At 42.6% G+C, this 20,419-nt stretch overlaps 1 pseudogene; it reads right to left on the bottom strand.

Annotated features, from left to right (window-relative positions):
- Nucleotides 1–589: 589 nt before the first annotated feature.
- On the bottom strand, nucleotides 590–18,616 carry LOC147448621 (uncharacterized; annotated as a pseudogene).
- Nucleotides 18,617–20,419: the final 1,803 nt, after the last annotated feature.

Below are 20,419 nucleotides of genomic sequence, written 5' to 3'. Positions count from 1 at the left end.
TATATGAAGCAAACCGTAAGGTCCTCAAGCTCCATTACATGAGCATTTCTCTTTGGTAGACTATCTCTCTTTGGATGCCTAGACAGATTCTCACATCTCTCTCTTATTGATCCCATGTTGAGACAAGTCTAGTAGCACTTTCTAATATTCCAATCCTTGTTCCTTTTATCCTCGTGTATTGAATAATCAGTTTAATAAGAGAGAATCATTTGCAATTGTTAGATATTAGTTTTTATGACAAAGAGAATGAATACATGACACCAGAAAGCACCAAATTTGGTACTTAATAGGACCAATTTGGTATTTTATTGTGCAGTAATTAGTTTGGAAATGAATAGTAACATTGGAACATAGTTACAAGCTGAACACACCAGAGTACCATAGAGAGAATAAGAGATATAATACAAAGGCCAAAAGTTGAATTGATTCGGCGAAACAAAAAGCACATTGTGAGAAATACATAAGCATATCAGAAGGGCTACAATTTTCATTCACAAGACAACTAGTCATGGGAGCGGTTGCGCTTCTTTCTTTACACACTAAAAAGCTCCGATAGGGTCATCAAATTAGTAGAATCACTTGTCAAATTCTATATAGCATCACCAATTGTCATTGGATTCACACCTGCATCGGTGTTGTCCACGTTTGCATCCTCTACTATCACTTCCTCCTTGGAATCCTCGGGCCCATCCTTGTTCTTTGCATTGCCTACCTTTCCCCTTTTTGCCTCTTTCCCCTTCCTAGCCCATGCCCCTTCCCCTTTCTTGGCATCATCTACCCCTTTCCCCTCCTTCGGAGCCCCCCCCCATCTTGGCCTCCCCCTGATCCCCCTTCTTGGCTTCCAGCCCCTCTTGGCCTCCCCCTCATCCCCCTTCTGGGCTTCCACCCCCTGCTTGGCCTCTTCCCCTGCCCCTTTAGGTTCTTCCACTCCCTTATTGCCCACTGCACCTTCCCCTTGCCTATTCGCATCCTTGCTAGTGATTTGATGTCTAGGCTTTGTGTGAACATCATCTAGAGTGGCAGCAACATCCAGCTCCACTATGTGAGGGACTTTACCTCCCACATTATCTTATTCTTTTTAGCATCTTTGTCCTCGTAATCATTGTTTCCTTCATTGTCCCCCATGGTATCACAGTGTTGTCCGTTCTCAGTATCTTTTCCTTCCACGCTATCATACTTTAAATCATAGAGAACATCCCCTAGATCTCTTTAGTAACCTCATCTTCCTCCCATATACAACTTGCAATAGACTTTGTGTCACCCTGCCCATCCTTGACGGCCTCTCCATTTCTCCCAATGGTCCTAGTAGTTGTAGCATCCTCTTCCTCTACAAAAATAGAGAAAGATAGCACATACTTACAAATAACCTCACATTCAGTGCAAGTAAGCATATGATTTCCAAACGACGCACATAATTACTCTTCACAACATGATGCCTGCTAACCAAGGACTTTGCCACCTTGGGGCTCACCATAGTACAACAAGGTTTGGTAGAATGATCCCTGCTTTGTAACAAAGCACTAAAGCAAAGTGGATGATATTGATGTCAGCACTCAATCATAAAGGTTCCAACAATCCCTATAGACTTCAACAACTCACCACATGCAACACACACGCCAAACATGTGGATCATACCCATGGAATCAACAACCTAGGGCCTAGGATATAACATGAATCTCTTCCCAAGCCTAGCATCAGCAATCATTTGCTTCACAAAGAGGGTGTGGCCTTGTGCTTCCTTCCATGTTGCCTCGAGCATATCATACTCAGTCTCTTGCCAACCAACAACATTACAAGCAATCCTAAATTAGTACCCAAAAGCTAGCAGGAAATCCTGAAGTCATCATACTACCAAGTAGTACCAAAAACTACCGAAACTACCAAGTCATCAATGACAGAAGACAACCACGAACTACCAAATCAGAACCAAGAGCTACCAATTAGTAGCAAAAAAAAAGAAAACAGAAACCAAAATCCTAACATCCACCAAAATACTATTGTCAAAAGCTACCATAACTACCTAAAACTACCACCATTGATAGAAAATGACCATAAACCACCAAAGGAGGAACCAAAATAGTACCAAAATCTATCAGTTAGCACCAAAAGCATTATAAACCCAAGACAAAAATAAACTACTAAAACATAACCAAAACTACCAAAATGAACTTGTTAGATCCACACCATAAACTAGCAAAAGCTACCAGTAAGGGTTTAGTGGTACTAGCAACACAAACAAAACTACCAAAACATCCATATTACCAGTAAGGGTTAGTGGTACTAGCAACACAACCAAAAACTACCAAAAGCTACCAGTAAGGGTTTAGTGGTACTAGCAACACAACCAAAACTACCAAAATAGCCAAATTACCAGACTACCAAACGTCTAAAAACAAAAGGGGATAGAAGATACCAAACAATAAAGTAGAGTCAAAAAGACCTAAAAGATACCAATATAAACAAAAAACACCATAATAGCATAGACAAAATTCAAAAATTTACTTGAAGCTAATAGTCTACCTAAAATATGCAACTACCATACATAAGCAAGAGGACCAAACATTGACAAAACTACCAAAGCAGGATTTACAAATACTAAAATTTTACCAAGAGCTTTCACGAGTACGACAAACTACCAAAAAAATTCAAAATTGTCAGACCTACCTAGAATCTACCAATACCAAAAATTAATTGAAGAACCAAAAACTGCCATAAACCACCAAACGTATCAAAACTACCAAGGCAACAACAAATAGAATCTATTAACACTACCAAAAGCTACCAAAAATACCAAAACCACTTTCTCAAGGCATGGATGTCAATAATTACTTGATGCAGATCAACCTCCTTCTCTAGCTTCTTCACATGCTCATTGTTTCCAAGTTGGCAAAGCATGTGTTGACTGGATCCTAAATCAACCTCCATCTCTTTGAAGTCCGCATCGTTGCAAGGATTTTCCTGCTTTTGTTTTGCAAGCTGCACTACATAATGCTCTATGTCATTTTTAATCCACTTCGTAATAGCATTGGAACTCTCTGCTCTCAAGAAAGTTTCCTTGTTCTGCTATGGAGATGATCTCAACTCTTTCAACCTATCAAATATAGTGGTACATGTTTAAGGCACTCTCGTAACAATACTTTTCAGATATGTAACATAGTTAGATGTCTCTACATGATGTTGTGGGGGGTCTATCTCTGTATAGAGATTATTGTCACTTTGTGTAAGGCGGGGCTTCTTAAGAAATGATGGGTGGGATCCATGGGAGGCACCATTTTCCCTTCACCAAGTCTTGACCTTTTGCTCGAACGCTCATTGGAGGCTGGACACTCTCTCCAAACCGCACCCGTGCGAACCTTATTGCACACAGGGTCCTTTGTTGCCGCATGGCATTTCTCAAAATCAAAGAAGAGCGCAAACTTTGCAGTGATCTCCCCACAAGATGGAGGGGCTTGGTATATCTTGTGGAAAAGGAACCCGCAATCTTTAACCAGTCTTGGTTGCACATGATTCAAGTAGATCTTCTCATTCTTTTGGTATATTTTCTTGAAAACACTCATCCATTGGTCATCGGGAGGTCTTCTTCCGGAAGATCCTTTGGAAGCACACCCTCCATGCTCAAACCATACTCCTCATGAAGCTCTTTGGATGTATAGCAAAACTTGGTCAGAGGGTATTTCTCCATTTTGTTTTTTCCTGCAATGTGAAAACACGAAGCTCATTAGACATGCCTTCATTCTACCAAATTGAATACCTAAGCATGCTTTCTATATGCCTTTCTTTTGGCGACATTTTAGTAATGTAAAACTCAATATAGAGATTCTAAACTGCTCTTTATCACATGGATGACCTTGCCAATGCAAAATTTGGTACTACACAGTACCAAATTTGGTACTATAAACTACCTCATTTTATATGTTAACCTTCACTGCCCTAAAAAGCTTTAAATTTGTGTTTGGATCATAGCACATATACTTGCCTGCATGCAATTCAACAAGAAAAAAGATAGGACTCAAAACCCTGAGACTTTAAATGACAATAGCTACCTTGGCATGAAAGACAATTAAATGTTGTGCCATAACACAATTGTGTACGCATGCAAAGGAGGAACACCAACCTCTGGATTTTGTAGACCATTGAGTCTCATCCTTGCCAAAAAGTGCTCCAGACTTACATTATTTCTCCATAGAGAAGCTCCCCTTGATAGCTCTTGTGTTTGGGGTGTTGATGCTCCGAGGAGCTTCCGTACTTGGGGGGGGTAACCTTGCATCCATGGTCCTAGGCTTCTTCCCCTTGTTTGATCAATCCCTGGCAGCAGACTTCCTCACATGCATCCTCATAGTCATGATGGTGCACAACCATAGACCTCACTAGCTGCACAACAAAATGAAGAAGGTGGTGCTTGTGAGAGAGATGCTAAGCCTTTACTTGAAAAGGCTTGACAAAGGTGATGTCTGTGAAAGAGGTGCAAAGCCACTACTTGACAATACCCAGTGTTACTTTGCTAAGGTGGGACAGAGAGTGACATGTCACACAAGTTCAAACGTACAACTCCCATTCATAATTTCCCCACCCATGTTTTCTTTCAAAGGAGTGGTGTACTGGTGTTTTAGTTTTTAATACATTCCCTTCTACAATACTTAAATTTAGAGGATAAAAAAGGTTCCCTCCAAAACAACCTGGACATATGTAGAAGTACCAACTGGGTATAAACAAAAAGAGTCCTTTTTTTGTACCACCAATGCATGCTTTTAGCCCTCGATCATTCTAGAGTAGTCAGATAATCGCTTTCCAAAGTGTTAAAAATGGAATTCTACTTTGGACAATGCTTGTTTTTACCAATTTTCTCACACGGATGATAATTGTCTATGGGTGGATGCAAACCATTTATATAGTCCTCATAGAATTCCCTATTGAGAGCGAATCCACAATGCCCTTGAACACAATGGCTCACAAAATACTAAAATGACCACAAATAATAATAGTAGTTTCAATAATATTTGATGTAAAGCAATTTCTTTTCAAACACACAAATCATTCTTCATCGTTCTATCGTAACCCTCTCGCATTGCAAGCTTCCTTAAAAATGTCATAAACTTGCCCATCAAAAGTTCAAAGGTCCTCAAAGGATATGCAACCCTTGCATGTATTGAGCAACATGCATAAATAATACAAATCTCCAGTTGTCAAAATAATGTGATACATCCTTCCAATCATATCACCCCAGTGTCTGCGAGTCCAAGACTTAGCAGTTGCATTCCATACCCATTCTGAGGGAAAATCTATGTACAACAAATCATTTTCTTCTAGATATGTTGGATTCACAAAAAACTACCACAGTGAGTCACTTTCATGTTTGCCTCATGTTTACCACACTCTCTAAGTTAGTGTTATCAAGGTAACAGGATTTTCTTTGAGGCAAATGAAGTTGTAGATGCTACATATCAGGCTTTTCTTGATGCAAGTCAAACCTATATATATGCCATGTACCCTCTTAGGTTGATACATAACATGCATCCATTATGTATCAAGATAAATTTTGACTTCATCAAGCATTTCTTCACCATCTTGAAGAACCACAATAGCCCTTCCAGGTCTCTTATATACATATTTGTAAAGATATTTCACATGTAAAATAGTGGATCATATCTCCACATCCACATGGATATATGCCTTGTATCTTAATGAAAATAAAGGATTGTATGAAACAAAACATTGATTGTTTAGCACATGACCCTTGTACTCACAGTAGCACCAACATCACGTTGCATACATGTCGGGTATCCATCCCTATCAACGGTAGTGGACACACTAAAATTTTGTGGATATTTGGCCCTACACTTTCCACCTATTATACATGAAGCATTTTCATCTAATGTACCACATGCATTGTGTAGATTACATCATATAGTTTTGGGAACGATTCCTTGTCTCAAATCTCTATACACACCATCTTATCATAGTGAGATGCCTCTGTTGTCTTATCCTCAAATGCAGGAATCAACAATATATGTGCATGTGGAAGGCCTCTCTTCTCAAATTCAATCATGGAGACATATCTTATAACCTTATCAAACATGAAAATCTTAGTGAGCTATTGCATCAAATCCTTAAACTTATGATTAAACACTCAAGTAGTTAGACATTAGGAAAAATTTGGACCCTCCTTGGGCCTTGTAAGAATCCCTAATTTCAAGGAGGTATGTTGTGATTAAGGGAGACAAAGGGAATGATGAGGACTATTTTTGTAGGCCCTTTTTCTAGCCTGCACCCTAAGAAAAGGTGGGTAAGGACTTTCCAAGGGATTACATTCTCTCTCTAACTGGGGCCTCTTAACTACCACATGCCACCTAAGCAAACTCGTGGGTCAAACAGGCCAAAAATTTGACTTTTAAAAAAAAATCCAAATAAGTCTCAATTTCCTCTAAAAAGTGGTCCCAACATATATACATATCAAAAATTTAATATTAAATCTACTTTTTGAAAAAATCAGCATTCTGTCACACCCTCTAAAACTTATCTTATCTTATCTTTGACCTAATCACTCCCAAATGATTGGCCTCCCCTCCCTCCCTCCCTCCTGCATCCCTCCTACCTCTCTATCCATCTTCCATGCTTCCATCTTCCCTCTCTAGGCCATAACATCGCAAACCTTGATTGCGCTTACTTACATTGCAAAGGTATGCTATTTGATACATCTTCTCATGTAACTTTCCTCCATAAGAAGTTCCATCGTGCCAAATCTGGTTTTTCTTGCGTGTCAAAGCTTGCAAAGGGATGCAAGAGCTTGGGGACATCATTAATCTTTGAACACCTTTCTCCACAAGAGGTTCCAAAGATATTTTCTAGATTTTGTCTATGGAGCATGCCCTTGTGGAGCATGTAGTTGATGAAAAAGTCAACACTAAGTGTTAACATGGCCATTTTCTTTTGAACTTATACATAGGCTTGAGTAAACTTATTTTCTCATTCCTGTATAGAGGTGAATCCATGGCAAGGACAAAGAAAACTGCCAAGAAGGACGTAGGAAAATACCACATGCCACCACACTAAATGGAGCATGCTAACCATATTGTCTTGAAGGCAAAAACCCTAAGGGCCAATCAAGACCCACTACATGTGACAAGAAACTGCTCAAAATGCCTCCAAGGTAGCAAGATCCACCATACCCATGAGAGGAAAACGAGGAGACTAACACCAATGAGGCACCATGGGCACATGACCACATCCCTATGCACACATAACCTGTTGGCTCAGGTGCATTTCCAAGGTGGGAAGGCAAAGGAGGATAGTGCATCCGATGGTGATGAGACAAACAGATACCAAGCACAACTGGAGGCAAAGGGTGAAAGAGGAAGACCCTAGGTAGGTTAAATGGTGCAAGAGTGTTGTGGTCAAGCATTGAAAGTAAGCCGCCTCACTATAGCGTACAATGTTATCCCTCCCCAGATGCTCCTACCATAAGAAAATATTGCAGAGCTTTTCAAGAGATACTCCACTATTAGATGAGCACAAAGCTTCTCATACATCGAGCATCATTAGCAAGGTTGTGTAGAGAGAGGTTGTAGGAATATAGTTTGATTATTGCATGGATGTAATGGATCTTGAAGCTATCCAAGAGGAGGTTGAACAATACATAACTAGTGTTTTCTAGTGAAGTGTGGGCATAAGGTGGCACGATATTTGCCAATTTTGTAAAGACCTCTCGATGTAATGAAGAGCAAGTCTTTAGTATCAATCTTGTTTTGCTCTTGATTTGAATATACTTGTCAATTTTGTTGAGTTTTTGGAGTTTTCTTGGAGGTTATCTTGTTCATGCATCATTGTACTAAATAATCTCGTCAAGTATCATGCTAGTATCTTGACTAGCATACTTGTCTAGCTTGTCTAACTTGTCACTGTGCCAATGTTGTGCCATTTATGCTTCTCTCATTGGTCTAACTTGCTCTAGAGGTGGTGGGCTAGAAGACCATGCTTGCCCTAGTGCCACCGCACTATGCCTTAATCCATTCTTGTCGGTCTCACCCACTGCCAAAGTGATTGCCTCTCACTACACTTACAAACAAGGAAATTGGTTTTGATCCTACCATCAACTTTAATTTTGCAAGGGAAACTATTGAGAAGGCATGTGCATGCTTTATAGGCCCTAGATTTTTTATCCTATGGCCAAGTGAATGTGCAAGGGGAAGAGCTAACAAGGTATGTGGGTGCTGGATAGGACCTAGGAGAAAGTGGAAGGGGATTTGTTGGAGAAGTTGTTGGGACATCATGGAACTAGGCAAGAAGATTTTGTCACATAGGATATGGATGTGCTAGGGGGGCCTAGGGAGGTGCTTGATTGGCCTTGGGAAGGCCCCAAATGAGATTCCACAAGGGAGCGCATTTGGGCCTTACATAGACCTATGTAAGGCCCAAATGCGCTCCCTTGTGGCATCTCATTTGGGCCTTACATAGACCTCTGTAGCGCATTTGGGCCTTACATATACCTATGTAAGGCCCAAATGCGCTCCCTTCTGGCATCTCATTTGGGCCTTACATAGACCTCTGTAGCGCATTTGGGCCTTACATAGACCTATGTAAGGCACCTTGTGGCGTCTCATTTGGGGCCTTCCCAAGGCCAATCAAGCACCTCACTAGGCCTCCTTAGCACATCCCCATGCTACCTGACATGCATCTCATGCAACAGTTGATGATGCCCTAAATTAGGGGTACCAAGCTATCATGCCAAGGGTAAGACCAGGCACAGCCAAGGGCCAGGACGGACATGCAGTCAAGGGGGTCCCTATATTTAGAAGGCCAAGGGCCTATATAGGGCATGGCCGGGTGGAGATTAGCATGTTCAGTTCCCCTGCCCTTTCACTGGTATCAGAGCAAGGTGGAGAAGAGGGAGAAGCAGGGAGCTATGGAGGAGGGATGCATGGTGATCTCTCTCTCTCTCTCTCTCTCTCGCTCTCTCTCTCTCTCTCTCTCTCTCTCTCTCTCTCTCTCTCTCTCTCTCTCTCTCTCTCTCTCTCTCTCTCTCTCTCTTCATGGAAGAAAGCGAAGAGAGGTGATTGAAGGTCGTGGAGTTCCAAGCCTCAATTTCTTGGGCTTTCATGAAGCTGCATGCACTCGAGGAAGAGGAAGATTGGGATGAGGCCTGCACTGTTTTGGGAGATGCTCACGAGAAGCACCGCTTGCACACACAAAGTGGGCAGAATTGCTCAGTGGGAAAATGGCCCTGGCTAAGCTTGATGGAATCACCATGGCGGTGCCAGTACATCTCGTCAAAGGCTCGCCCACAATGGAGACCCATGCAGGGCGCCATCACCGTTTTCTCTCTCCTCATCGACAGCTCTGTTCAACGCCATGGCCATGCAAAACTTACAAATTAATTTTTATTTTTATTTTTTGGAATCAAGGGTTGGGCGCCCTATTTTGGGCACGCAGGCCTGCAACCCATGCTGTGCATGCGAGGCTACATCTTTTTGCATGTCTTGGTGCGCCCAAGGCCACCATCTCACAGGCTCTACAAGACATCCGAGGTGCGTGGTTTCGCCATGGTGGGCCCGAACACAAGCTGCTGGAGCACAATTGCCGCTCATCCATGGGTTTCCATGGCGGATAAAAGTCATGTTCATCTTCGCAATTGGGAAGCCAATGGCAAGGCCATGTCTTCTAGCATGGAGCAATCCCGACAAAGAGATTACCACAAGGATGATGTTATTGGTTGATTCAAGATGCGGGAATTGAGGTAAATTAAGAGTTTTTTTATCAAAAATTTGAATGAGCACCTTGCACGACAAGTTCGTGGCTTCAAGGATTTTTGGACAGAAATCGGTACATGTCAAAGGATGTTTGTATCTGGGAGATACTTCATGGTGCATCTGCACATGGATGGATTATGAGGTTTGAGTTTCACCTTCTTGTCTTTTCATAGCTTTGTGCATATGATGGTATTGCAGGAGCCTGTAATTATTCTAATCTTGGCCATGGTGCCTGAGCGACTACCATGGTCAGTTCATTCCATCTGGTTTAGATTGTCGTTACCACAATTCGGACCAAGGAGCAGGTCTCCAACAACACTACCCCATACCAGGAATGTTATGGTGCTCCAAAAAAGGTAAGGTTGCCTAGGAGTACAAGTAAAATTGGCCATGTCAACAAGGTCGATTCTAAAAGGCAGTGAATAGGTATGTTAACTTGTTGCTTTGATCAAGCAGTATTTAATAATAGCTGACATTTGATAGCTCAGCTGCTGCAGATGAGCATCGAGCAATGTTACGATTCTCAATATCATGTCTTTTGGCAAGGCCCTTGACATCATGAAGTAGAGTAGTTATTGAGCATGTGCTTGATAAACTCTCGTATGCAATGGAATGGATGATCACGGCTATCATTCATAGAACCAGGCAGGTCTGAGATGCATAACTTATGCGTGTTCTACTAATTTTCACTTACATTTACAATTCGACACATTAGATTTTTTGTGCATGAACGACAAGGTTGACTCTCTTTGCTATGACATCTGTCATAAATAGCATTTATTGGCAATGAGGCCAGACAGAGTTCTATGAAGCAAGGCTTCATTTCTACATCTTGCATTGAAGCTAGTCACGTTTGGCATATGCTATGAGCATACACAATGGGGAAGGAATAGGCAAGGTGTTTGTAGGTGGATTCATATTGCAGGTTATTTCATTATGTACCAGACAGGTGTATACGATATACGATGGCGTCTGTGCAGATATGGCTATAAGCCGTTTTGGAACGTGTTTTTCCTTCTGCAGCAACAATGACCAAGTTAGCCAAGTTTAAATTTTTCTTGTTTTTTTCTATTTAAACTTTACTTGGCAATTACTCGCATTATGCAAAACAAAGTGCTTTGGAAATTTCATAGGAAGCAAGGCTTCGGGGAACTGGCCAAATAGGGAATATCAACTCACAGAATCCCTACCAGTCTAAACTGTGCAAGGCACTCATGGTTTTGGTTCTCACAGTTGAGGCCATCACTCTCGGCAAGGGCTTACCATACTGGATGCAAGGCATGCTACTTAGGTGGATTCAATTCTACCACCTCATGAATTACACTTTTGCTATCACACTTGCAACTTTGTCACGAACAGACTAACAAAGGGATTGTTTAATATGATTGTTGGTTGCTATCAACACACAACAACACTAAAAGGAACCTACCTCTAGGACTTACTTTATGGGCAAATTGCCGATGCTAAGTCATCCTCATACAATCACGACCCCTGCATGGAGGTGGGTCAGAATAAGTTTTCTGTTTTTCTGTTACCTTTCTCGATGAGAGAGTCATACCTGAAAATTGTGGATTGCTTATACGATAAGCTGCAATTTAGACATAAGATGCGTAAGAGCACACAACTTGCGTACACCCTCTAAAACCTTAAGGAAAGTTCCACAGCCCAGCATGCTCGTGTTCTCTCTCTCTCTCTCTCTCTCTCTCTCTCTCTCTCTCTCTCTCTCTCTCTCTCTCTCTCTCTCTCTCTCTCTCTCTCTCTCTCTACGGGAACGATGCAAATCGTCTACGAAACTTTTTGATACATGTTTTGCTCGAGAGTCAGCCTGAGCCAAGGTGCTCTACCTCTCAGCTAACACGTGAGTAAGATGCTACTCAAATTAGTTCGGTTAAGGGGTTACCATTCCATCCTTCTTGCGAAGCTACCCTAAGACTAGGAATGACAAACTCCCAAGGCATAACCGCTTCTTGGCCGTATACCATTTTGAATGGCGTACAATTAATAGCCACTTTATAAGCAGTACGATAAGCCCATAAAGCAAATGTCAACTTCAAATCCCAATCAGTGCGATGAGCTTCTACCGTCTTGGTTAAAATAGAGATTAGAGTCTTGTTGGTGCTCTCGGCTTGTCCATTAGCTTGTGGGTAATAAGGTGTAGACTTATGGTGGGATATCATAAAGGTCGTGGTAAGCTCTCTTATTACCTCATTTATAAAATGGGTGCCATTATCACTAACAATTTCAAAAGGGAAACCAAATCTTGTGATAATGTTCTCAAAAAGAAACTTAGCTGTTGTCCTCGCGTCAGCTTTTTGTGAAGCCTTAGCTTCAGCCCACTTTGTTACATAGTCCGTAGCAACTAGAATATATCGAGATTGAGTGTTACGAGCTGCGGGACTAATTGGACCTACAAAGTCTAAGCCCCATTTTTCAAATGGTTGGGTTACTTTAATAGGATGTAAGGGCATTCTGTCTTTGCGCTGTGTGGTCTTGTAACGTTGGCACTCATCACACCCTTTTGTAAAAAGTGATGCATCCTTAAATAAAGTTGGCCACCAATAGCCTGATTGCAGCACCTTTCTAGCAGTCAGGTCTCCTGAAAAATGTCCTCCTGCTATGCCCATATGTGCTTCTTGCAAGATATACAAATATTCATCCTCACGAGCACAACGCCTAAGAATATCGTCCTTGCCTAGTCTATACAGAGTTCCGGCAATCAAACAATAGGGTTCACATTCTTTTACTAGCCTTCGAGCGATATCCTTATGAAGTTCCTTGGGTGGAAAACCATTAACTAAAAAGTTAACAATGTTCTCACTCCATTCAGGCATAGCCTCAACTATGAATAGGGAAGTATCGGGTAATTCATCATCAACTCCTGTAGGGGCTTCACCATTGGGTATGCGAGACAAATGATCAGCCATGACGTGCCTTTTACCGGGTCTCACTACAATCGTGAAATCAAACTTCAGAAGAATTAACAACCATCGTGTGATTCTTCCTGTGAAGCATGGCTTGTTTACCAGATACAACAACGCTTGATGATCCACATAAAATACAAACTTATTTGCCAGAAGGTAGTAGCAAAATTTCTTTACTGCATAAACCATTGCTAAACCTTCTTGCTCTGTAGTGGTGTAGTTCCTTTCAGCATCGTTCAATTGACGGCTTGCAAAGCTAATGGGATAGTCCAATTTATGTTCTCCTGGTTGAGTGAGAACACACCCAATAGCAAAGTTTGATACATCAATATGCACATGGAAAATGACATCCCAGTTAGGTGTCCTTAAAATTGGAGCACTTGCTAGTGTTTTCTTCAATTGTTCATAGGCCTGGTCACACTCTTCAGTCCATTTAAATTCAATGAGAAGCTTGTACAAAGGACGTGCTATCTCAAGGAAAAATAAAATAAACCGTCGATAATAACCCATGTGTCCCATGAACCTTTGAACTCCCTTGTAATTGGTTGGTGGTGGTAACTCTAGAATCGCTTTAATTTTGCTCTCATCGGTTGAGATACCATTCTTAGATACTATATGCCCTAAAATAACTCCATGCTTGACCCAAAATTGGCATTTGAACGGGTTCAATGAGATACGATATAACCTACACTTTTCAAACACCTTCCGCAAACATGATAGATGTTCTTTCCAAGAAGAGTAAACACAAAGGTCGTCTAAGAAAGCTTCACAAAACTCTCTCAAATATTCTTTAAAAGCAGTGTTTATTAATCGTTGGAATGTAGCAGGGGCATTTGTTAAGCCAAAAGCCATCACACGAAATGCAAACACGCCAAATTCTGTGATGAAGGCAGTTTTAGCTTGGTCCTCTAGCGCTATCGTGATTTGGTTGTAGCCTGAGTACCCATCTAGAAAGCTATAAGCTTCCTTGCCTGCAACTCTTTCGAGTACATGTTCGGAATATGGTAGGGGGTAATGGTCTCTTCTAGTAGCTGCATTAACTTTTTTGAGGTCCACGCACACCCTGAGTTTCCCATTCTTTTTTTGCACGATAACTATTGGAGACACCCATTCAGAGTGTTCAATAGGATATATAAACCCACATTTGATAAGATTTTCTAGTTCTTCTTGAATGATCTTTGCGTACTTAGGATTCATCGGGTAGGGTCTTTGTTGTACGGGCTTCGCAGTGCTAATCATAGGGATTGTATGTTGGACCACAGAAGGTGGGACACCTTTCATATCATGGTATGTCCAAGCGAATACATCCTTGAATTCCTTGAGAAGCTCTTTGAGGACCGCCTCTTCAACTTCTGTGAGGTCTTGGGCAATAAAAACAGGTTTTATTTCTTCACCGGGGTCGGCTAATTCTATTTCTTTAACTATTGCCGGACCATCATAGATTCCATTATTCCCATCGATAGGTATTCTTTGGGCTTTTGTGTACACAACCTTTGCTTCCCCTGTGGTGTAAGATTTGAAATGTTCTGGTGCAGGATTCAAGTCTGTGGATTCTGGTTGTGCTTTGATCTGTGCTTCTATTTCTGCTTTCTTGTGTTGTCGAGCTAACTCTTGGTTTTGATGCCTCCTTGCAGTGCGGCTCAACTTTGGCTTGTCTATGATCTCTAATTGGGCCATGTCATGGGGTCGTGGTCTACACCACATAACATTTTGGAGATATTCACTCCAATCGTCTACTAATTTTCGATGAGCATCACATGCTCCTATATAACTGAGCCATTCTGCTGAGGATCTCATCTTTTTTATCCTAGCACGTACATTGGTTCGATATCGACACCTCTTAAAGTTTTTCTTTTTCTTATTTGAGATCTGCTTTTGATTTGCATTTAGATCTGGCTCACTAAAGGAGTCCTCGTTGGTTTCCTCTTCACTCTGGGAGGAGCTATCATCGGTTGATGCGCTCGGTCCTTCCGAATGTTTTGACTCTGAACTTTCCCCACTCTCTAATCCATGAGATTCAGAATCCGTTTTACTCTAGGAGTCCGTGTCTGAGTCGTGTTGGTCAAAGTCTTCTATGGAGCTATCGGTGTCACTGTCAGATTGGTCTACAATTGCCTTGCCCTTAGAAGATGCATGTATGGCACTTATCATGTTCAGAGGTGCAATTTGTGGTACCTCTTCCCCCTCTGGTGTGACCCAAGTGGTTCCTCTATTTCCCCAGGTATCTATGGTTGCAGCTAGGTGTACCCAGTCTACGTTGTCTGATTCCGTCATACCCGGTAACACATCCATTTAAGGAGAATCTTGGCCAATTTTTGTATCCTTCTTACAAGTGTAACAATATTGTAGTGGGGCCGAGTGAACTGTGGTGTCAGAGCGATGATCAATAATGGTTTTACTCCCTAAGGGGTGTACCTTACCAGTCACCAAATCCACTCTAAGGACAGAGTCTTGGAATTGCAAATAGACATGATTTTTAGACCAATCATGAACCATTTGTGATTCCCTCATGAATGGTCATCCTAAAATCATTTCATATGACATAAGGTGTTTAGAGAAATCCATTACAATGAACGTATGTCGTACCTTGTGTCCTAGAACTTTGATCTTAAGATCCTTGAGCATCCCCATAGGTTTGGCTATGGTTCCATTTGCCATCTTTACCACAATGTTAGTAACACTGAGGCGGGGTTTTCCCATGGATTCCCAACAATATTTTGTAACGATGCTAACTCCCGCACCACCATCAAGAATTCCCTTTATAGTTAATCCCTTGGTAGTGATGGGTAGGGTCGCATTAGACTGGTCGCCTTCAAAATATTGCCCTAATTCGTTAATGGGTACCTCGATCACAGACTCGTGTCCATCTAAGTCAAGTGATTGCACATGATTTTCCTCATCAATCATAATCGAGTCAGGCCTATTTGGTTGCGCAAACTGCGGTAATCCCGTTCGTAGCTCTCCTTTAAGGAATGCTCGAAGTGCAAGGAATAACTCAGGATCTCCATACAGCTTTGCTATGATCGTGGTTCGAACCTCAGAAGACATGAAGTCCACTAGTTTGGCAACATTCATTGGCATTTTGCAGGGTGTAGGTCCTTGACTAGGAACTGGTGAGGATGGAATCTCATATTCCTCAATGGGATCAGGTATTCCTTCGTTAAACATCCTTTCCAACAAGAAAGGTGTATGCTCACTTTCTGATGTCCCGTCCTCACTCCCTTCTTGGATGATACTAGATATGGCTAATGGTCTATGGTTCATGTGGGGTGGATGAACTTGCGTGGGAAACACTGTGTCATGAATTTTGACATGCATGGGTTCTGGTTCTAGTTTCCTTTGAGTCTCCTCCACAAACCTCTTAGATGTTTCACCTGCTCAATCTCGTCTACTGGGTTTGGGTACGTCCCAATCTTCTTTTTACGATTCTTCCCTTTTTGCCCATGCGGTTTATCTTAGGGATCTTGGATTGGATTTGGAAACACTTGTGGTGTTTTCAGAGGCTCTTTATGGTTTTCTCTTATTCGGTTTTCATTTGGTTCCATGTTACGGTTTTCTTTGTCGGTCTTTCCCTTTGTGGTATTGGTTCTAGTCTCCATTGTCTCGATTGAATCTGAATCATCCTCGAGGTCATTCATATACACGGGGTCATCTCCTGTTCCTATGTTTGTTTTGGAACTTGGATTTGAATTTCCCGTATTCTGCGACCTTCCTTCGTGTCTTCTTTTTCTTTGCTTGGATAACTGACGCGGTATCTCTCTCTTCGAGGATATGGCCTGGCCCTTGAAGCATGGACCGTGTAATCGCATAAGCGGGTGCGACGGGTGGTATTGGCGATGTCACACTAGAAATTTCGACCAAATTTAGGGGTGTGATTTTAGGCGCATTTGGGTTATAGGGGCATTGGGCAATCAAGTGATCTATGCCACAACGATTACATGTGAGTATTGGCATTGCAAACGTGCTCCCTTGATTCATTTGCATCTGTGCAGCATTCTTTTGCAGCCTAATAGGTCACTCCGCTGCCCGATGTGGTCCACCACACTCATAGCATTGAAGAGGTGGCCTCCTAGCCTGGGTGTTGATATTTTGACCTCTAGATGCGAGAGCAGCAGCTTGATAAACCGGCTTGACTTGCCCCCAACAATCTTCCATGTAGTATATATGACACTCTTCCAATGTATCAAGTCCGTAGGCAATACTAGTGTCTATTTCCTCCTCACAGCCATCTGCATAAGCATTAGATGGCTCGCAACCCACTTGGCTCATAGGGGAGACTCTTGGTTGCAGGGGCTGCGGTCCTAGGACAGGAGGTGGTAGCAGTGTAGCTTGTACAACATTTTGAGATCTAGGGACCATGTGTTGCGGTAGTTGCTCAACAAGTGGAGCAGGCATCAATACAGGAGCTTGAGGTGCATCCGTCCAGGCTACAGGTGGTCTATTTTCCATCATACGTTTGATCATTAAACAATCCTTATCTTGGTGACCATACCTACCACATGCGTTGCAAGTTCCATTAATTTTTACTCTAAACGTAGGGCACTCACTAGTGCTATGTGGACCTAAGCAAATGGAACACCATTGTTGCTCCCTTCTTGGATACATGTGACTATTTTGAGGGGGTCGATTATCCTTAAGAGACTCTTGGATTGCCTTGGTGAGGTCTGTCAAGAATGTCTCAAATACCTTTGGCTCATTGGCAATGGGCTTTGCAGTCATGGGTTCATACTCAATGGCTTGTGAGCTAGTGGATCTCGTGTCAGTAGACACCCTCATGCCTGCTATCATCAAGTTGTCCTCTAATTGGATTGCATTGGCAGTGACATCTTCCCAGGTTGTGATACCTCTAATCACTAGTCCATTATAGATTCCTTCATTCCTCAACCCTCGAATGAATCGATCAAGCAGTTGTTTATTGTTGAAGCGCTCATTTACAGGGCAGCAAGAGTTTAAGTGCTTTAGACGACTAATGAAGTCCCTTACTGACTCTCCTTCCTTACGTTCAGCCTTCTGTAGCTGAGATGCTACACCCTAAAGCACACCTTCTCGTATGTACTCCTTTAGAAACAACCTTCGAAGGGTAGGGTAGATTGTTTTCTCGTCCACCCTTAGGGTTCTATACCAATCTCCAGCCTTCCCACTTAATGTCAATCTTAACGCATTGCACTTATGTAGTTCGTTGCGTTCCCCTAAGGAATCACATACTTGTTCAAACACTTCAATGTGTTTTCTAGCATCTTTGTCCCCATTGATTTTTTGCGTGAGTTTGGCAATTTGTACTGCCTTACTTCTAGGCTCTCTATCAGATCCATGACGCATATTTTACACGATAGATCGACCTATGGTTTGAGAAAACGCTGCCAAGTCACCTATGTGAGGAGGCAGGGCCGGTGGAGGTACTCTTGGAATCATATGTGGGAGAGGGACATGTACCGGTCTTGGCATATGTGTGGATGATGCAGGATATGGAACATAACCGGGCATAGGTCCACTCGGATAAGGGCTAGGGAGAGGCACTCAAGGAGCATAAACAAGTGGTACAATTGGAGGTGTGGGGGCCATGTGTGCATAAGGGGCTAGAGGCACATACGGTCGAGGCCCCATATTAGGTACTACGACACTAGGTAGTGGCACTGCGCTAATCGTAGATGTCATCAGTACATTCTCTGTCAGGCCTATCCCTGGAGTGAGCACTGTGTTTTCCTTAATAGAGGGTTGAGCCAAGTTAGGGAAGCTAAAGTTGTCGCTCGGAGGCTCAGATTGCATAGAGACCCCAGGTGAAATGACGTAAGATGGGTCCATGGGACTCATTAGAGGAGTCTCCATTTGTGATAGAGTAGGCTATTGAGCCTTGCTCGTATCCAGAAATCTCATGGGGCCAGTTGAGAGTATATTTACCCCTCGGTTTTGCCTTTCTGATTGAATAATGCCATGGATAACATTACAGATCATTTTCTGTTGATCTTTGATGCTTGTGGCACTAGAGGTGGATTGTACAATCCCTATCCATCCTACATGGTAGGCGTGGCCAGAGTGTAGATCCGTCAACACCTCAGTGTGGAGGTCGTATGTCCAATGATCATTAATGAACAATCCTTCTAGAGTCGACGTGTTAACGGTTTCTTGTGAGGTAGAAGCAATGTTGCTCCCCGTGGTTTTACTTGTCACCAACGGTACTCTAGAGGGAACTTCTGAAGGAGGCAGCTCAACAAGGCCTTCTTGGTAAGAAGTTGGCAGGATATCCACATGGACACTCTTTGGGGGTGTGGGGTCCACATGCGATGTGAAAGGAGAGTCCACTTCCCCACCCCCTTCGTGTGCTTCATTTGCATCAGGTTCCGAGCGAGTAGCTCTACCTAATGTTTCCATGAAACGGCTAAACATACTAGTACTAGGCTGTGGATCTTCGGGAGGTGCATGGCCTTCTCTCTCAGTGTTTTGGGTAGGGTATGCTTCCATGATTTCTGAGTCGGAGGAGGAATCACTAGCGGCTATTTTAGGGTCTTGGGTGGTGCTACCTTGTGTCCCCGCTGAGGGTCTAGAGCCTATCGTGGATGGGTAATGGGTGTCCGTATGAACAGAGGCACCCTCAATATGCTCGTGTTCTAGCACCCGCCCAGAGCGTAAGTGCATGTGCTTTTGATACCCTCAGGTGTCAAAAAGCTGCTCTAGGAGGCCTTGTGACTAGTTTTTTGCGTGTTTTTTGTTTGTTTTTTGGCTAGATTTTTTAGAGCGTGTCGTGGAATGGGCCGTGTGATAGCTCGAAACGAGCGTATCGCTAGGAGGGACGCGCTGTGCTTTACAGCCCACCATTTGGTTCTATTTTGCTCCAGAAAAGCCCGAAACAGTCTTTTCCTAGCTGGGGAACTAGGCTCCAAATAGCAAGTCTGAAGGGAGAAGAGTGGAGGACTTGCCCTACATGCTCTCATTCCCTCTTGAGGGGGTAGGGTATATATATAAGAGTGAGTCTAGTATATATCATAAGACTGAGGACTGAGGCCTGGGCCTGGGCTCGGGCTTGGGCTTGGGAAAACGATCCCGATCAAAATTTTAGTGATCCCCCCAGTCACTCACGCTTAAATATTTTCGATTTTTTCCCGTTTTTTTTTTTATAACCTCCCAGTCACGTTTTTATTTTTTGATTTTTTTTAATTTTTTTTAATTTTTTTTAATTTTTTTAATTTTTTTTTTATAACCTCCTAATTACTAACCTACTTAATTAACTAACTGTGCGCCTAACTGTGCACAAACCAGAAAACACAGAAAATGCAGAAAATTGAAACTTGACAGAACTGTGCAGTGCAAACCAGAAAATGCAGAAAACGCAGAAACGCAAGAAATGCTAACTGTGTAAGCTGAAATCTGAGCTTAATAGAACTAGCAAAACAGAGCTTAACAGAACACAGAAAACTTGAATGCAGTCAACAACATTGTGTCTTTCTCTACTGTTTTTGCATAACAACAATAATCAAACTTAAGCCGCGCCTTTCCTACATAAAAAAATAGCTTCAATACAATTTACAGGTCGCCATTGGAGCTTCACGTGCAGCAGCTCCCCGACAGCGGTGCCAAAAATGTCACGGCTAGGGACTTGCTACGCGCCGTGTGCGAGCCACAAAGGCTCCTAGCACACAGTCACACAACAGACAAGCTCACAAGGAAGAATGGTGTGTCACTCACCTTCCTGCGTAGTTGCGAATGAAGGTTTCCCGTGCTGCGAAGAAGAGGGAGACGCCGCGCTCAACCGCCTCACCG

Source organism: Adiantum capillus-veneris, chromosome 10 (assembly GCF_014529385.1).
Source record: "Adiantum capillus-veneris isolate H3 chromosome 10, ASM1452938v2, whole genome shotgun sequence".
NCBI lineage: Eukaryota > Viridiplantae > Streptophyta > Polypodiopsida > Polypodiales > Pteridaceae > Adiantum > Adiantum capillus-veneris.
This window is presented reverse-complemented; position numbering and strand designations above follow the sequence as displayed.